Source organism: Rhinopithecus roxellana, chromosome 4 (genome assembly GCF_007565055.1).
Source record: "Rhinopithecus roxellana isolate Shanxi Qingling chromosome 4, ASM756505v1, whole genome shotgun sequence".
In the NCBI taxonomy this organism is placed as follows: domain Eukaryota; kingdom Metazoa; phylum Chordata; class Mammalia; order Primates; family Cercopithecidae; genus Rhinopithecus; species Rhinopithecus roxellana.
In genome coordinates, this window is record NC_044552.1 from 147096497 (window position 1) to 147106959 (window position 10463).

Here is a 10463-nt window from a genome sequence, read left to right on the forward strand (position 1 = left end):
TAATTAATAAATAATATATTCTCTTAACAAGCATTACGATCTATTGTTAAATATTTTAAATATATAAATACACTGTAAATGTACTTTGCTTTTATTATGTAAGTGTAGGAACTTGACAGAGACCAGAATGGAGAATTAGACAAGAATCCACAATGGAGGGCAGATGGAATACAGTCATTGTCTTAGGCTCTTGGGTCTAACAGATCTGGTCTGAAAGACAGGTTCCTTCTATTTAAAGTTGTGTGACTCTAAACAACTTGTTTAAATTCTACTAGCATCAGTTTCCTCAACTATATAAATTAACATAGCAAATATTAACTATTTGTTTGTAATTAAGGCATAAAACAGTGAGTGAGGTGGAAGGTACTGGGTTCAAGTCCTTGCCTTAGGTGGTGCAGAGTTGTGGCCCTATAATAAGAACTTGGAGGGTTGAAAATGAGAACTAAAAGCAGGTACTGTATTTGCAGATATGAATTGCCTCTCTCTGAATCTTGAGAAGGTGTTTAGAGCTCATTTAATATTAAATATCTATCTTTGAGACTTTTTTCTTAAGGTACTATTCAGCAGAGATGATGAATGAAGCCATGCGTTGCCTCTGTAAAGCACGGATCATCACGGAGATCTATCCAGGGATATGTGTATATTGATACCAGCGGGAAAGTGATATGTACTATAGGAGAGTTATAGATAAAGTGTCCTGAGAGTTTAAAAGAAGATTATTTCCATTTGGAGGGAATAGAAATGCGATTTTAAAAACAATTCCCTCATTCAGTTTTTTGAAACTCAATAACTATATCTTTAGACGGGGCTTCTAAGCCACAAACAAGCTCTTGTGTTCCAATTCGATCAGGGGACTTTTGGATACAAATTGGAACTGTGTCATGCACAGTAGCACAAACCAATATCTGGTTTCTATTTAATGTATGGTAAAAGATTAGTTTGTACCTTTGAGTGGAAGTTTCAATATGTAGTGAAACGCACTGATAGAATGGATCATTCAGAAATTTTGGTTCTAATTGAGTTATCTCATGCATGATTGGTTTTAGAGAAGAATGAGATAACTGAACCAGAATATCCAAAACTGTGACAAGAGCTGTAAACTAAAGATTAAGCCATATTAATAATTGCTACAGAGAACTGTTCATTGGGCATCACTCTTGTCTATACTCATCTACCTGGAGAGCAAGTTGTCCTCAAAGACTCAAAAACCACTTTCCTGCATCATATGGCATATAGTCTGTAGAAAAAAGAAGTATAATCTTAATTGTAAATGTATTCACTACTCTCAGAGAAAATATTCCATATTTGAGTGAGGATCCAAATAGCAAATTTTCCTCTCCTTAGCAAAACTAAACATTGAAAGTAAGTATTTTTCATAGCTTTTATATTGTCTATGACTGATGGATTCTCAATGCAACCAGACGTACTAACATATCTGTCATCTCTGTGACACCTTAGCTTTTCATAAAATACACAAAATTTTGGTTTGACTATTTGAAGTCTCCATTTTTTAGATTGCTTGTTTTTAAACTTTAGTGATAAAAAGACTCAGCTTATTACAGTTTCCCTGTCTCCTTTTCCAGATATTCTGCTTCAGTGAGCCTTGGGTGGGACCCAGGAGTCAGTTTACATTATAATCTCCCCAAGTCATTCTGATGCAAGTGGTCCATAGACCACACTTGAGAAACCCTGATTTAGATTTACTAAGCTTGATATAATGTCCTCCTTTAATCAAAGGTCTAGGAAGCATTTTCTTCCTTCAGTTTCTAGAACACACTTTGCCCCCATTTTCATCCTTTCTTAAAAGTGCCATTCATTTCTGGAACAAATCTAGGCCATGCTGTGAACAGGAGAAAAATATTATCTCTGTGAATACCTTTCAAAATGCTCACAGCTAGTCATCTTTTATGCAGGTGTGTGCACCCTAAGAATTACACAAGGTGATCCACTAAGGTATGGAAAAAGTATTAGGTTTTCTATTTATACTTATTTTTACCTACAAGGAAAAATTAATCTTTACTGATTTTGATGTATCTAGACAATAGTATATATGCATTGTTTCTAAGGAAATAAATATAAAGGCATGCATACTCAAACACTTTTTACAAGCAGAGATGAGTAATGAAGAGGTTGGAAGCCCACTGGTCTAATCAATAAAGTCTTCATTTCCCTCAACACTGCACTGTGTATTATTGCCTGGTATCATTGCTTGCATGTAAAGTATTTATGTCTTCTATCAGCAATTAGAATATAGACCAGAAGACAAGAACTGTTTAGGCAAGACATTCTCCCCATGCCCAGCACTTAGCCCGGAGTTATTCAATTAGTAGCCATTAATCTTTGTTTGGAGATTTACTGACTTGTCTCATGTCTATCAGCCTATTAATTTTCAGTATTTGATATGATTGATAGAACTACTGACTTTCCTTTCTCACCTCTTTGTTTTCCCAAGTTCTGTCAGTCATAACTACTCTTCACTCACATTCTCTTCTGATGAGTATATGAATCTTCTCTGTGCCTCAGCTTCAACATTACCTGTTCTGTGGTGGTGCTTTTCTGGTTTCCCAGCCTCATTCAGTCCCATCTGTTTGCTGGCTTTCCAGAGTAACTTGCACATGGTTCTAGTGTGGCATTTCCCACCCTTTGAATAAACTTTCTTCTGGAATCTGAGCTTAACAAGGGCAAGATGTATGTCTTATGTCTACAACATGGAAGACATTCAAATTGGTTGAATGATTGAATAAGGAGCAAAGGAACAACAAAAAAATGCCATCATCCTTTGTCTACAGAGGTATAAAAAAACCTTAGAAATATGTTGACAATTCTAAAGAGTATTAGGCATCATCTAATCACCTTTTAAAGGATTTTTAATAGTATCTTTCATTTCAATGTGAGAATATGAAATTGCTGTGCTAGCAGCTTAAAAATGTTAAGCAATGCTTTAGCTCAGTTTCCCTTCAAAGGTAGCAATTTGTAAACAAGGACAACTGAGAAATGCTCTGAAGAATCCACAAGTACCCTAGGCATCTTACCTGATGGTTTAAACATAAGATGCCTATATCTAAATGAGCACGCTTCAGTTACAACGTCCATCCTCATTTCATATTTGAAATTAAAATGAGAGCATAGTGCAAAAGAAAGAGAAATATGAAGTCGTAACTATTTTTTTCTCCAACCTAGATATTAGAAATTCGAATGTTAATAAAATAGAAGGTTCTCTATCCCTGAGGAGTTTCTTATCTGGGGAGATAGGAAATCAAGAAGTAAACAGATGAATAAACACGATCATTTCAAACATGAAAAATGCCATGAAAGAAATTGGGTGATTTGAGAGAAAGCAAATGTTGGGCATTGGAGTGAGGAAAGAACAGGAGAAAGCAGGAACAGCAGAAAAATATTCTTTCTGTGAATATCTTTCTAAATGCTCGAAGCTAGACATCTTACAAAATTGGCCGGGCCAACATGGTGAAATCCTGTCTCTACTAAAAATACAAAAATTAGTCGGGTGTAATGGCATAAGCCTGTAATTCCAGCTACTCGGGAGGCTGAGGCATGACAATTACTTGAATCCGGGAGGCAGAGGTTGCAGTGAGCCAAGATCGAGCCACTGCTCTCTGGCCTGGGTGACAGTGAGACCCTGTCAAAACAAAAACAAAAACAAAAACATATCGTATTCTATCTGTACGAATTTCAACAATAAGCAAAACTAACCTGTATTGACGGGAAGCAGAATAGTATTTTCTTCCAATGGGAGTGAGGCTGGAAACTTTTCATTGGGAAGGAATAAAAGAATGTTTTCTGAGATTATGCAAATGTTCTGTACATTGATCTGGTATATATAAAAATGTAAGATATCATTTAGCTTGTTTAATACTTGGACATCTTATTATATGCAAATTATGTCTCAATGTAAAAGAGAGGAAGGAGGGAGGGAAAGGGAACAAGAGCAAGAGAGAGACACTGTTTAACTTTCCCATGGTAAAAACAAAAAACTAGTAAGTGATGGAATTGATTTTCAAAAACTCATTGCCTGACACTAAAGCATGTGCTTGTCACCAATCTAGTGTTGATATAGTTTGGCGGTGCCACACAAATCTCATCTCGAATTGTAGTTCCCATAATCCCCACATGTAGTGGAAGGGGCCTTGTGAGAGGTAATTGAATCATGGGGGTGTTTATTTCCAAGTTGTTCTCGTGAGAGTGAGTTCTCATGAGATCTGATGGTTTTATAAGGAGCTTTTCCCAGTTTTGCTTGGCACTTCTCCTTGCTGCCGCCATGTGAAAAAGGACATGTTTGCTTCTCATTCCACCATGATTGTAAATTTCCCAAGGCTTCCACAGCCATGCCGAACTGTGAGTCAGTTAAACCTCTTTCCTTTATAAATTGCCCAGTCCTGAGTATGTCTTTATTAGCAGCGTGAGAACGGACTAATACAAGTGTACTGGTTTCCACAAATACTAACCAATGTGCGTGACAAATAGTAGGTACTCATAGTAGGCGCTCAATAATTATTTCTAGAATTGAATAGAATTGCAGTTTGTAGTAAGAAAAGGGGATGGTTGCATTCCAGTACTTTTGTGTGTGAATAACGTGATCTTGCATGCTGCTTCCTTGGAAAAGAACAATGCAGCCTGATTTTTCTGCAGTTCCCTGAATAATTTCTCACTGCATTTGATTGTGTATCCTCCCATTACCAAAAAGCTAGATGCTCTTTCTTTGATTTATATTTGTCAAATAGTTGTATTGTGCATGTTATTAATTAGTCAATTGGGACTCATATTATTAATATTTATTCCTTCATGATCCAAACGATACTAATTCTATTGTGGGGATGGGGGGGGGGGCACAGAGAGCAGTTGTTGATATATTTTGGCCTGAAGGCATTATTCTGTAAAACATCAGCCTGTGTTTACATTTGCCCTGTAAAAACATTAGAAGTCCAAATCCTTGTCTCTTTTCCTCATTTGCATTGCATTACAGCAACCTACCTCTATTCCAGAGAAACTATAAAAAAATTCAGAGTAAGTAAACATTTTCGTATTTTACATATAATAGCTTTGCACATGGAAAATGTATGTGTGTATGTGTATAATTTGTGCTTGTTATAAAAGTATTCTTTAGTTAATATAGAGATGTATTAATTTTTAAAAGATCCAATTCTTGAAAATATTTTTGAGGGAAAGATACAACACATAGTGAGTGCCTACTTTTTTGAGGTCCTAGATTAGAGTTTTTAATATATAACATTAAAAATTTTTGCTGAACTGGGAATAAGGCATGATATATTCTGATAATTTTATTCAAACTTTCAGGAATGTAAGTCCCATTGGATGTTTTATTTTTGTTTTCTTTTTCCTTTTTATTTAACTTTTATTTGAAGTTCAGGGGTACATATGCAGGTTTGTTATATAAGTAAACTCATGTCACAGGGGTTTTTTGTACAGATTATTTCATCACCCAGGTAATAAGCCTAGTACCAAATAGTTATGTTTTCTGCTTTTCTCTCTCCTCCTACCCTCCTCCCTCAGGGAGGCCCCAGTGTCTGTTGTTGCCCTATTTGTGTTCATATGTTCTCATCATTTAGCTCTCACTTGTAAGTAAGAACATGGTATTTGGTTTTCTGTTCCTGCATTAGTTTGCTGAGGATAACGGCCTCCAACTCCATGCATGTTCCTGCAAAGGACATTATCTCATTCTTTTTATGGCTGCATAGTATTCCATGATGTATATGTACCACATTTTCTTATCCAGTCTATCACTGATGGGCATTTAGGTGGATTCCATGTCTTCACTATTGTGAATAGTGCTGCGGTGAACATATGCATGCATGTGTCTTTATGATAGAACAACTTCTGTTCTGTTTGTTTGTTTGTTTGTTTGTTTGTTTGTTTGTTTGTTTGAGACAGAGTCTCGTCCGTTCACCCAGGCTGGAGTGCAGTGGCGTGATCTCGGCTCTTCGAAATCTTTGCCTCCCAGGTTCAGGCGATTCTCATGCCTCAGCCTCCAAAGTAGCTGGGACTACAGGTACATGACACTCGGCCTGGCTAAGTTTTTTGTATTTTTAGTAGAGACGGGGTCTCAGCGTGTTGGCCAGCTGGTCTCAAACTCCTGACCTCAAGTGATCCACCTGCCTCAGCCTCCCAAAGTGCTGGGATGACAGGCATGAGCCATTGAACCCAGCCAATTTATATTCTTTTGGGGATATACCTAGTAATGGGATTGCTGGATGAAATGGTCATTCTGTTTTCATCTCTTTGTAGAATCACCATACTGCTTTCCATAATAGTTGAAATAATGTACACTCCCAGCAACAGCATGTAAGCATTCCCTTTTCTCCACAACCTTGCTAGCATCTGTGTTTTTTTTTTTTTCTTTTTTACTTTTTTTTTTTTTTTTTTCTTTGAGACGGAGTCTCGCTCTGTCGCCCAGACTGGAGTGCAGTGGCCGGATCTCAGCTCACTGCAAGCTCCGCCTCCCGGGTTCACGCCATTCTCCTGCCTCAGCCTCCCGAGTAGCTGGGACTACAGGCGCCCGCCACCTCGCCCGGCTAGTTTTTGTATTTTTTTTTTTTTTTTTAGTAGAGACGGGGTTTCACCGTGTTAGCCAGGATGGTCTTGATCTCCTGACCTCGTGATCCACCCGTCTCGGCCTCCCAAAGTGCTGGGATTACAGGCTTGAGCCACCGCGCCCGGCCTCTTTTTTACTTTTTGATAGTAGCCATTCTGAATGGTATGAGATGGTATTACATAGTGGTTTTGATTTGTATTTCTCTAATAGTCAGTGATGTTGAGCTTTTTTTTTTCATATACATCTTGGTCTTGGCCACATGTATGTCTGCTTCTGAAAGATGTTCATGTCCTTTGTCTACTTTCTAATACACTTGTTTTCTTCTTGCAAATTTGTTTAAGTTCCTTGTATATGTTGAATATTTGTCAGATATATAGTTTGCAAAAATTTTCTCCCATTCTGTAGCTTGTCTGTTCACCCTATTGATAGTTTCTTTTTGCTGTGCAGAAGCTCTTTAGTTTAATTAAATCCCATTTGTCAATTTTTGCTTTTGTTGCCATTGCTTTTGGTATCTTTATCATAAAATCCTTGTCAGTTCCTATGTTCAGAATGGTATTGCTTAGATTATTTTCCGGGGTTTTTATAGTTTTGAGTTTTACATTTAAGTCTTTAATCCATCTTGAGTTGATTTTTTATATGGTGTAAGGAAAGGGTCCAGTTTCAGTCTTCTGCATATGGCTAGCCAGTTATCCCAACACCATTTATTGACTAGAGAATCCTTTTCCCATTGCTTGTTTTTGACAACTTCATTGAAGATCAGATGATTGTAGGTGTGTGACCTTATTTCTGAGCTTTCTGCTCTGTGCCACTGGTCTATGTGTCTGCTTTTGTACCAGTACCATGCTGTCTTGGTTAGTGTAGCCCTGCAGCACAATACTTTGAAGTCAGATAACATGTTGCCTCCAGGTTTGTTCTTTTTACTTAGAATTGCCTTGGCTATTTGGGCTCTTTTTTGGTTCCAGATGAATTTTAAAATAGTTTTTTTTCCTTCTTTTCTTTTCTTTCTTATTTTATTTTATTCTATTTATTATTATTGTTATTTGAGATAAATTCTCATCCTTTTGCCCAGGCTGGAGTGCAGTGGCATGATCTTGGCTCACTGCAACCTCCGCCTCCTGGGTTCAAGTGATTCTCTCACTTCGGTCTCCTGAGTAGCTAGGACTATAGGTGAGCACAACCATGCTTGGCTAATGTGTGTGTGTGTGTGTGTGTGTGTGTGTGTGTGTGTGTGTGTATGTTCTTTGGTAGCGATAGGGTTTCACCATGTTGGCCAGACTGGTCTTGAACTCTTGACCTCAAGTGATCTTGGCCTCCCAAACTGCTGGTATTATAGGCATGAGCCACTGTGCCCAGCCTAAGATAGTTTTTTTTTTTTTTCTTGGTTCTATGAAAAATATTATTGGTAGTTTGATATGAATAGTATTGAATTTATAAATTGCTCTGAGCAGTATGAGCATTATGGCCATTTTAATGATATTGATTCTTCCTATCCATAAGCATGGAATATTTTTCCATGTGTTTTTGTAATCTCTGATTTCTTTGAAGCAGTGTTTTACATAGTATGAGTGACACTATGAGAAATGATAAGAAAATTGAATGTCAGAGAAATTCAGGAATTTGTCACATTGTAAATGGCACAATCTGTATCACTCCATTTCAGTTGTCTCTGTGTTAATGTTTCATACTAAAGTTATAGGGGTTAAGAAAGGATTAATATCCTGGGAAAATTGCTGCTTTCTGATGGTCTTAATACCCTTCCCATTTTGAAGCCTTCTATTCTTAGAGTTAGGAGAGATCAAATCTCATTTTAAAGAATCAGGGTTGCCTGTAATCCCAGCACTTTGGTAGGCAGAGGTGGGCAGATCACGAGGTCAGGAATTCGAGACCAGCCTGATCAACATGGTGAAACCCCGTCTCTACTAAAAATACAAAAATTAGCCAGGTTTTGTGGCACTTGCCGGTAATCCCAGCTATTCGGGAGGCTGGGGCAGCAGAATTGCTTGAACCCGGGAGGAGGAGGTTGCAGTGAGCCGAGATCGCGCCACTGTGCTCCATCCTGGGTGACAGGGACAGATTCCATCTAAAAAAAAAAAAAAAAAAAAAAAAAAAAAGAAAAAAATCAGGGTTTGGTTCTGATTAAATGTTGAACCTAACAAGGGAGCAGAGAGTTAGTTAATCTCTCCCCTTCTTGTTACTTTCATTGAAGCTCTAGCAAATTTTGGAGCAGAACAGACTGTAGGCACTTTGTGAGGGCTCTTCACCAATGCCCTGGAGACTGTACATAACTCGGTGGCTGAGTGGAAAGTAAGAGGGCAGTCAGTTGAAAAGTGGCTCGTTAAAAATGGAGCTAGTTACGGTAATTTTTAAAATGTAGAATGCAAAGAGCATGAGGGTTGGAGGTCGATGGTATGGTTCAGTCCCTCCTCTGGCCTTCTAATGGAATATAGGTTAGTTTCCTCTGTAAAGAGTGGTTACAACTTAAGTCAGTGGCGGTGTTCTCCTTGCAGAATATATTATAAAACTTGTCCTCCACCATAGCTGATATATTCTCATTTTATAGTAAGGTAGCCAAAGTGACATAGTAAATGTTTCAAGGGAGAGGATTATGAAATACAATTAATAGAACAGCAAAAGGAATATAATAGACAAGTTTATAACTTATTCTAGCTTTTGGTTGGGAAAATTTAGACAACATAACCAAATAATTTGGCCAAAGCCTTACATGGATTTGTGGTGAAATCACAGGTCTCCCAACCCCATGCATGTGAGTTACTAGTTGGACTTAGTATGATCTCCCGCTGCCAAAAAAGACCATGTAGTATTACTGTGGTTTTTCGTGCTTGGCTGCTCTGGAGTAAAATGCCGTCATTGTTTTAAATTAACACCATCACCACAAAGTGGGTAGAGTACAAGAGGAATGGTGATACACTAAAAAGAAAAGAAAGGGCCAGGCATGGTGTCTCATGCCTGTAATCCCAGCACTTTGGAAGGCTGAGGTGAGTGGGCTGAGGTAGGAGCACCACTGGAACCCAGGAAGTGGAGGTTGCAGTGAGTCGAGATGCACCAGTGCACTCCAGACAGAGCGAGACTCCATCTCAAAAATAAATAAATAAATAAATAAATGGAAAGGAAGGGAAGTTAAAGGGAAGGGGAGACATAGGGGGAAGAAAGAGAGAGGGAGAGAAAGAAAGAAAAAGAAAGAAAGGAAAGAAAAGAGAAAGAAAAGAAAAATAAAAGAAAGAAAGAAAGAAAAAAGAAAAGAGAAAAAAGAAAGAAGGAAGGAAGGAAGGAAAAGAGTCAAGAAATAACATGTCTTGAGAGAAAGAAAGAAAAGTAAAGAAGAAAGAAAGAGAAAGAAGGAAGAAAGAAATGAAAGAAAGAGATAGAAAGAAAGAAGGAAGGAAGAGAGTCAAGAAATAACATGTTTTGAGAGAAAGAAAGAAAAAGAAAGAAGAAAGAGAAAGAAGGAAGGAAGAAAGACATGAAAGAAAGAGAAAAAAAGAAAAGAAAGAAGAAAAAAGAAGGAAAGAAAGAGAGGGAGAAAAGAAGAAAGGAAGGAAGGAAAGAAAAAGAAAGAAATATTACAAATGGAGAGAAGTGGAGGAAGGAAAGAAAATAGGAAGGAGGAAATAAATTTTACAGTAGTCTTTAGTTGATAAAAATTCATGAATTAGATGCCAGCAGCACCACTTCAAATCCTCACCTAGATTTCTCATGTCAACCACAGGGTTCTCTGAATATTTAAGAATTAAGTGCTTTGAAGGAACAACTAAGGGTCCACAGATGTCTTTGCTGCTTGGAAAGAATTTCTCCACTGATAGTTCTGTGTCTGTCTCATCAGGATTCCACTGAACAGCAGGAAAATATATATTTTTCCCATTCAGATCATTTAAAC